Below are 8,545 nucleotides of genomic sequence, written 5' to 3' on the forward strand. Positions count from 1 at the left end.
AGACTAAGATGACTATCCCTGGTATAATAGTCTGTATACAGTCACTCCTCTACCTGTCAGGAACAACTCCCAGACTAAGATGACTATCCCTGGTATAATAGTCTGTATACAGTCACTCCTCTACCTGTCAGGAACAACTCCCAGACTAAGATGACTATCCCTGGTATAATAGTCTGTATACAGTCACTCCTCTACCTGTCAGGAACAACTCCCAGACTAAGATGACTATCCCTGGTATAATAGTCTGTATACGGTCACTCCTCTACCTGCCAGTAGTAACTTGGTGACATAGAAACAGCTCTGGGCCCGGAGTCTGGTCGAGCAGGTAATGCTCTCACCTTTAGAACCATATATATACCCCCTGAGATGGGGCTGCTGGTTCGATCCCCACATCAGCCCTACATATTTCTGCTCTCTCTACTCTGTCTCTCTACTCTGTCTCTCTACTCTGTCTCTACTCTGCTCTCTCTACTCTGTCTCTCTACTCTGTCTCTCTACTCTGTCTCTCTACTCTGTCTCTCTACTCTGTCTCTCTACTCTGTCTCTCTACTCTGTCTCTCTACTCTGTCTCTCTACTCTGTCTCTCTACTCTGTCTCTCTACTCTGTCTCTCTACTCTGTCTCTCTACTCTGTCTCTCTACTCTGCTCTCTCTACTCTGTCTCTCTACTCTGTCTCTCTACTCTGTCTCTCTACTCTGTCTCTCTACTCTGTCTCTCTACTCTGTCTCTCTACTCCTAACCTGTCATGAAAATAATACAAATACGAAAGGAGTTTGGAATTCCTCTCTCCTTAAAAAAAAACACACAAAAAAAACACAAAAAAAAAACGCTCTGGGCCTAAATAAGCAAAGGTGCACTGCTCAAAAGTAGTGAACTACATAGGGAATAGGGTGCCATTTGGGACACAGTCTAATTCCCTCTACTCTACTGTATATCCCATGTCCACTCCCCTGGCTATGGAAATGGAACCTTTGATAAGCTGTAAAGTGTGGGATGAGTTGGCTCACCCAGGACACAGGGAGATAATGGATCCTGGGTGTGTAGCAGTCTGTCTGGCTGTAATCATCACATACATCAATAGAAGAAACAAGACAAGGTCAGGGAGTGAGAGTGTCAGATTGAACCCATTATCTAGGCTATCAGCTGGGCTTTTGACATGTCCGTGTGTGGAGGTGGATGGGGATCATGCAAAATGTCACGGAAGGAAGTAAGGTGCCAAAAGTAGAGCACTATATGGGGAATAGGGTGTCATTAAGGCAGCAGTGGAGTCAGTAAGTTGTTCCCACTAGTTGCTATGTCAGAAGGATGGACCTTAGTTGCACAGATACTGTGGTACAGTAGTGAAAAGGGATTTTGGAATGTCTTGTGTTGGTGGAAGTTCATGTTACTGTGCGGTATTATGCATGTATTTTTAAATAGACCGTTTCCTGTCTGTGTTTTATGTCGGCCTACCTTGGAGTTGTGCTGTTAGATTTGAGGGCACTAAAAACGTTGGTTGCACCGCAGTAGACTATCGGTGGAAGAATTGCTGCAACGCATGTGCAACGTGGCACACTGACTTGTTGTAACCACAGTTGTTGGTGCAGGGTTTTAACAAACCTTTCAGTACCCGCAACACCCCAAGTAAGTACATTCTGCTGAACAGAGTAGTTTAAGGTCAACTCTATCGCATAAACAATCCAACTTAACTTATTTATAGTTCAACTGTATTTACCCTAAAAAAAGCCAGTTGACTGCTACAGAGAACGAGGATGGGGGGACATTGCAGCAATTAAATGGAGGGGGGGGGGTGTTAGAGATGGGGACGCTTTTAATTGCCCCTCCATTCCAAGAAGGTCAGGGGTGACATTTCACTCTGAACAATAGACTTAATAGTCTGGTTATTGGGACTCTATCTGCCCGCTCTATTTCCTTCTATTAAACAGGACTTTCAGCCATGTGAGGAGCCGGGCACAGGGACTTATAGAACGGGGAGGAGGAGGAGCAGGGCACAGGGACTTATAGAACGGGGAGAGGAGGAGCAGGGCACAGGGACTTATAGAACGGGGAGAGGAGGAGCAGGGCACAGGGACTTTTAGAACGGGGAGAGGAGGAGCAGGGACTTTTAGGGGAGAGGAGAGGAGGAGAACAGGGCAGGGACTTATAGAACGGGGAGGAGGAGGGACTTATAGAACGGGAGGGAGGACAGGGACTTATAGAACGGGGAGGAGGAGCAGGGCACAGGGACTTATAGAACGGGGAGGGAGGAGCAGGGCACAGGGACTTATAGAACGGGAGGAGGAGCGGGAGGGACTTTAGGGGGAGGGAGGAGCAGGGCACAGGGACTTTTAGAACGGGGAGGAGGAGCAGGGCACAGGGACTTTTAGAATGGGGAGGAGGAGCAGGGCACAGGGACTTTTAGAACGGGGAGGAGGAGCAGGGCACAGGGACTTTTAGAACGGGGAGGAGGAGCAGGGCACAGGGACTTTTAGAATGGGATGGAGGAGCAGGGCACAGGGACTTTTAGAACGGGGAGGAGGAGCAGGGCACAGAGACTTTTAGAACGGGGAGGAGGAGCAGGGCACAGGGACTTATAGAATGGGGAGGAGGAGCAGGGCACAGGGACTTATAGAATGGGGAGGAGGAGCAGGGCACAGGGACTTTTAGAACGGGGAGGAGGAGCAGGGCAGGGAGAACGGGGAGGAGGAGCAGGGCACAGGGACTTTTAGAATGGGGAGGAGGAGCAGGGCACAGGGACTTTTACAGGGGACTGAACGGGAGGAGGAGCAGGGCACAGGGACTTTAGAATGGGGAGGGGAGGAGCAGGGCACAGGGACTTTTAGAACGGGGGAGAGGAGGAGCAGGGCACAGGGACTTTTAGAATAGGAGGAGCAGGGCACAGGGACTTATAGAACGGGGAGGAGGAGCAGGGCACAGGGACTTATAGAACGGGGAGGAGGAGCAGGGCACAGGGACTTTAGAACGGGGAGGAGGAGCAGACAGGGACTTATAGAATGAGGAGGAGCAGGGCACAGGGACTTATAGAATGGGGAGAGGAGGAGCAGGGCACAGGGACTTATAGAACGGGAGGAGGAGCAGGGCACAGGGACTTATAGAACGGGGAGAGGAGGAGCAGGGCACAGGGACTTATAGAACGGGGAGAGGAAGGGCACAGGGACTTTTAGCGGGGAGGAGGAGCAGGGCACAGGGACTTTTAGAACGGGGAGGAGGAGCAGGGCACAGGGACTTTTAGAACGGGGAGGAGGAGCAGGGCACAGGGACTTTTAGAACGGGGAGGAGGAGCAGGGCACAGGGACTTTTAGAACGGGGAGGAGGAGCAGGGCACAGGGACTTTTAGAATGGGGTGGAGGAGCAGGGCACAGGGACTTTTAGAACGGGGAGGAGGAGCAGGGCACAGAGACTTTTAGAACGGGGAGGAGGAGCAGGGCACAGGGACTTATAGAATGGGGAGGAGGAGCAGGGCACAGGGACTTTTAGAACGGGGAGAGGAGGAGCAGGGCACAGGGACTTTTAGAACGGGGAGAGGAGGAACAGGGCACAGGGACTTTTAGAAGGGGCAGAGGAGGAGCAGGGCACAGGGACTTTTAGAAGGGGCAGAGGAGGAGCAGGGCACAGGGACTTTTAGAACTGGGAGGAGGAGCAGGGCACAGGGACTTATAGAACGGGGAGGAGGAGCAGGGCACAGGGACTTATAGAAGGGGCAGAGGAGGAGCAGGGCAAATGTGGCATGAGAAAGGATGCCACATTTAAACAGTCTGTAAACTAAATAAATGGGAAAGGATGCCACATTTAAACAGACTGTAAACTAAATAAATGAGAAAGGATGCCACATTTAAACAGACTGTAAACTAAATAAATGAGAAAGGATGCCACATTTAAACAGACTGTAAACTAAATAAATGAGAAAGGATGCCACATTTAAACAGACTGTAAACTAAATAAATGAGAAAGGATGCCACATTTAAACAGACTGTAAACTAAATAAATGAGAAAGGATGCCACATTTAAACAGACTGTAAACTAAATAAATGAGAAAGGATGCCACATTTAAACAGACTGTAAACTAAATAAATGAGAAAGGATGCCACATTTAAACAGACTGTAAACTAAATAAATGAGAAAGGATGCCACATTTAAACAGACTGTAAACTAAATAAATGAGAAAGGATGCCACATTTAAACAGACTGTAAACTAAATAAATGAGAAAGGATGCCACATTTAAACAGACTGTAAACTAAATAAATGAGAAAGGATGCCACATTTAAACAGACTGTAAACTAAATAAATGAGAAAGGATGCCACATTTAAACAGACTGTAAACTAAATAAATGAGAAAGGATGCCACATTTAAACAGACTGTAAACTAAATAAATGAGAAAGGATGCCACATTTAAACAGACTGTAAACTAAATAAATGAGAAAGGATGCCACATTTAAACAGACTGTAAACTAAATAAATGAGAAAGGATGCCACATTTAAACAGACTGTAAACTAAATAAATGAGAAAGGATGCCACATTTAAACAGACTGTAAACTAAATAAATGAGAAAGGATGCCACATTTAAACAGACTGTAAACTAAATAAATGAGAAAGGATGCCACATTTAAACAGACTGTAAACTAAATAAATGAGAAAGGATGCCACATTTAAACAGACTGTAAACTAAATAAATGAGAAAGGATGCCACATTTAAACAGACTGTAAACTAAATAAATGAGAAAGGATGCCACATTTAAACAGACTGTAAACTAAATAAATGAGAAAGGATGCCACATTTAAACAGACTGTAAACTAAATAAATGAGAAAGGATGCCACATTTAAACAGACTGTAAACTAAATAAATGAGAAAGGATGCCACATTTAAACAGACTGTAAACTAAATAAATGAGAAAGGATGCCACATTTAAACAGACTGTAAACTAAATAAATGAGAAAGGATGCCATGGAGAGAATGGATAATGCCTTTGTTGTTGTGTTGTTTGGATTTTCCAGATGACATGTGTTTCAACAGACTGTAAAGCCATCATCCCAGTAAGTAGGACCAGTGTTTTGACTTGTGACTCTGAAATATGAAAAGGATACATTTAGAATCTGCTTGCACATTTAAACAGACTGTAAACTAAACAAATGAGAAAGGATTTGACCTATTGACTGAAGAATGCATGGCACACACACACCCCACCTGAACGACCAGAGTGTGTAATGCAGTGAGTTTACTCCTCTTGTTGTCAGAATCCCCAATCTGCAGATGATGTGAACAAGTAATAACATGTGTTTCCTACCAGAACACACACGTTTGCAGTGAGTTTCACTGTATCAGAATCCCTACAGACGAGCCCATGGGACACAGATACAGTGTGGCCTACACACACACACAAACACACACACACCACTCAAATGACAGGAGGTGTGCAGTGAGTTACCTTCACTGTATCAGAATCCAGTAAGTAGGACCAGTGAGGTGTGCAGTGCATTGAGTTTACCTTCACTGTACAGAATCCCCACAGACAATAATTGGGACACAGATACAGTACAGGCCTACACACACACACACACACACACACACACACACACACACACACACACACACACACACACACACACACACACACACACACACACACACACACACACACACACACACACACACACACACACACACACACACACACACACACAGTGAGTTTACCTTCTGTATCACACACTAAAGCCATGGGACACAGATACAGTACACACACACACACACAAACACACACACCCACTCAACGACCAGAGGTGTACAGTGCAGTGAGTTTACTCCTCTCACTGCAGACTATGCCATGGGACAAGATAATAAGGCCCCACACATACTACACACACACACACACACACACACACACACACACACACACACACACACACACACTGTACTACAGCTAAACACAGTGACTTGGCAAATAGACCAGAGGTCCAGTGAGTTTACCTTCACATTCAGAATCTGACAGACTATGGGACACAGATACAGTACAGGCACACACACACCCACAACGACCAGAGGTGTGCAGTGCATTGAGTTTACCTTCACTGTATCAGAATCACAGACGAAAGCCATGAGATACAGTTACCAGCAGACTGTTGGAGATTTACAATCGTGATGGACTCTCATGTTGGCACCAAAACCTCTCCTTTATTCTAGAGACAAGGGAGAATGTTATTGTGTGTGTGTGTGTGTGTGTGTGTGTGTGTGTGTGTGTGTGTGTGTGTGTGTGTGTGTGTGTGTGTGTGTGTGTGTGTGTGTGTGTGTGTGTGTGTGTGTGTGTGTGTGTGTGTGTGTGTGTGTGTGTGTGTGTGTGTGCCAAACACAAGAGCCGTTCCTCATGCTTTTAACTGTCAGTGCTGTCACCCCAAAAACCATATTATTCTGTGCCTCAGCTCCAAAGGGCATTACGTGTCCCTGGCACATACAGAAATATAACTCTTAGCATGCGTGTTGACAGTCATAGATCAGTGGAGCTGCAGCAATAACGAGATAGTTAAATAAGGGTGCGCCCCAAATGGCACCCCTAGTACCTACATAGTGCACTACTTTTGACTGAGCACTATAGGCAGTAGTGCACTATATTGGGAATAGGGTGTCATTTGGAATGCATGAGAATAAATTATCCCATTATATTCTCAGGTAACATCTTTCTTGAAAGTGAATTTTGAGGAAAATGCAACTTTATTTGGAATGATACAAAAATTAAACTTTGAGTTTGGATTGGATTGGTTTAAAAAAATAAACTGCATTTGACCTAAGGCTCTAACTTCAACTCCATCTGAGGGTGAAATTAAATCTGGGACTTGGCCTGGAAATGTAATCCTAATCTCTACCTTTCTTCACAAAGCATTCTCTCTCTTAATCCAACTGAAGTGTACCGTTACAGGAACATGACTGTTTACAACTATACATTAAGGTCCCAAATGGCACCCTGCTCCCTATATAGGGCACTACTTATGACCAGGGCCCCCCACTATATGGCAAATAGGGTGCCATTTAGGATGCACCCTTACAGATCCAAAAACACATCCATATTTCCTTTTTGATGATATTATGGTCAGATAGCTTGGGGTGGGATGGTGATCCATGTAGGTTCGAGTAAAGGCTATCACATTGCATCGTGTTCACTAGAGTCTAGACCAGACTGGGGTATCATTTCTATTCCTACATTTTGACTGACTGAATGCGGCCGATGGGCTTTTCTCTGCTAGCATAAGTATATATCTTCTTATGTTGCTCCGGCAACAAAGGAACAAGCAGGCTGTTGTTCCACTTGGGAGATTATATCATCAAAATGAAATTTATACTGAAGGACGTCGTGTAATTACTAAAAGCACCACTGGCACTCACGCAGACCATGAGTCATCGCTTAGGAAAACAGGAAGCTTGTTTTTAGGTTACACATCCCAAAAATCCCTAATTGTGGCGGCTGTATCCAAAGCATTGTAAAAGTTAACCAGGCTTAAACAGTAAACATTAGGATTCTGACACGCGTTTGCTGTCTAATTTGTGTTTGAGGGTCCGGTTCTTTGTTCATTTCTTTTTCATTAAGTTCTCTGTAGGGAGAATAACAGGGCAGAGAAGAGAGGTTTTTGAAGCAGATTGTTTGAATCGTCACTTTATAGAATGACAGCACAACAGTCTTGATTTGCTCTCTAATCAAATCATCACAGTACATCGCTGTCCTGAAAGAGATAAATCTTGAAAACTTGGCTGCTGACATGCAACAAATAAAGGCATCCATATCAACACTGGACTAATGAAGAAAATACTAAAAGATTGTTTTTGAGTGAACTATCCCTTTAAGTGTTCATCCTGCCTGTCAAAGATACACACTTGTTTTGTGTCTCCTAGTGGAACTTCCCCTGCTGATGTTCATGTGGAAGGTGGCCGGCGCTGTGCTGTGGTAACACTGTGGTCATCAAGCCAGCCGAGCAGACCCCTCTCACAGCCCCCAGACGTAGGATCTCATCAAAGAGGTGAGAAACTTTTAGGAAGAACAGGGGCCTCCAACTCCGCTGCTGAAGAGCTATACTGGGTGAGCATGGTGCAGACTGAAGGGGCTGTGATTGTGTTAGATTATTATTTGGAACAGTCAGGTGGTCAGTGTTAGATTATTTATTTGGAACAGTCAGGTGTGTCAGTGTTAGATTGGTTGATTATTTGAACAGTCAGGTGTGTCAGTGTTAGATTGGTTGATTATTTGGAACAGTCAGGTGTGTCAGTGTTAGATTGGTTGATTATTTGGAACAGTCAGGTGTGTCAGTGTTAGATTGGTTGATTATTTGGAACAGTCAGGTGTGTCAGTGTTAGATTGGTTGATTATTTGGAACAGTCAGGTGTGTCAGTGTTGGATTGGTTGATTATTTGTCAACATTGGTTTGGTCAGTGTCAGTGTTAGATTGGTTGATTATTTGGAACAGTCAGGTGTGTCAGTGTTAGATTGGTTGATTATTTGGAACAGTCAGGTGTGTCAGTGTTAGATTGGTTGATTATTTGGAACAGTCAGGTGTGTCAGTGTT

The sequence above is a fragment of the Oncorhynchus gorbuscha genome, linkage group LG05 (assembly GCF_021184085.1).
Source record: "Oncorhynchus gorbuscha isolate QuinsamMale2020 ecotype Even-year linkage group LG05, OgorEven_v1.0, whole genome shotgun sequence".
NCBI classification, from domain to species: domain Eukaryota; kingdom Metazoa; phylum Chordata; class Actinopteri; order Salmoniformes; family Salmonidae; genus Oncorhynchus; species Oncorhynchus gorbuscha.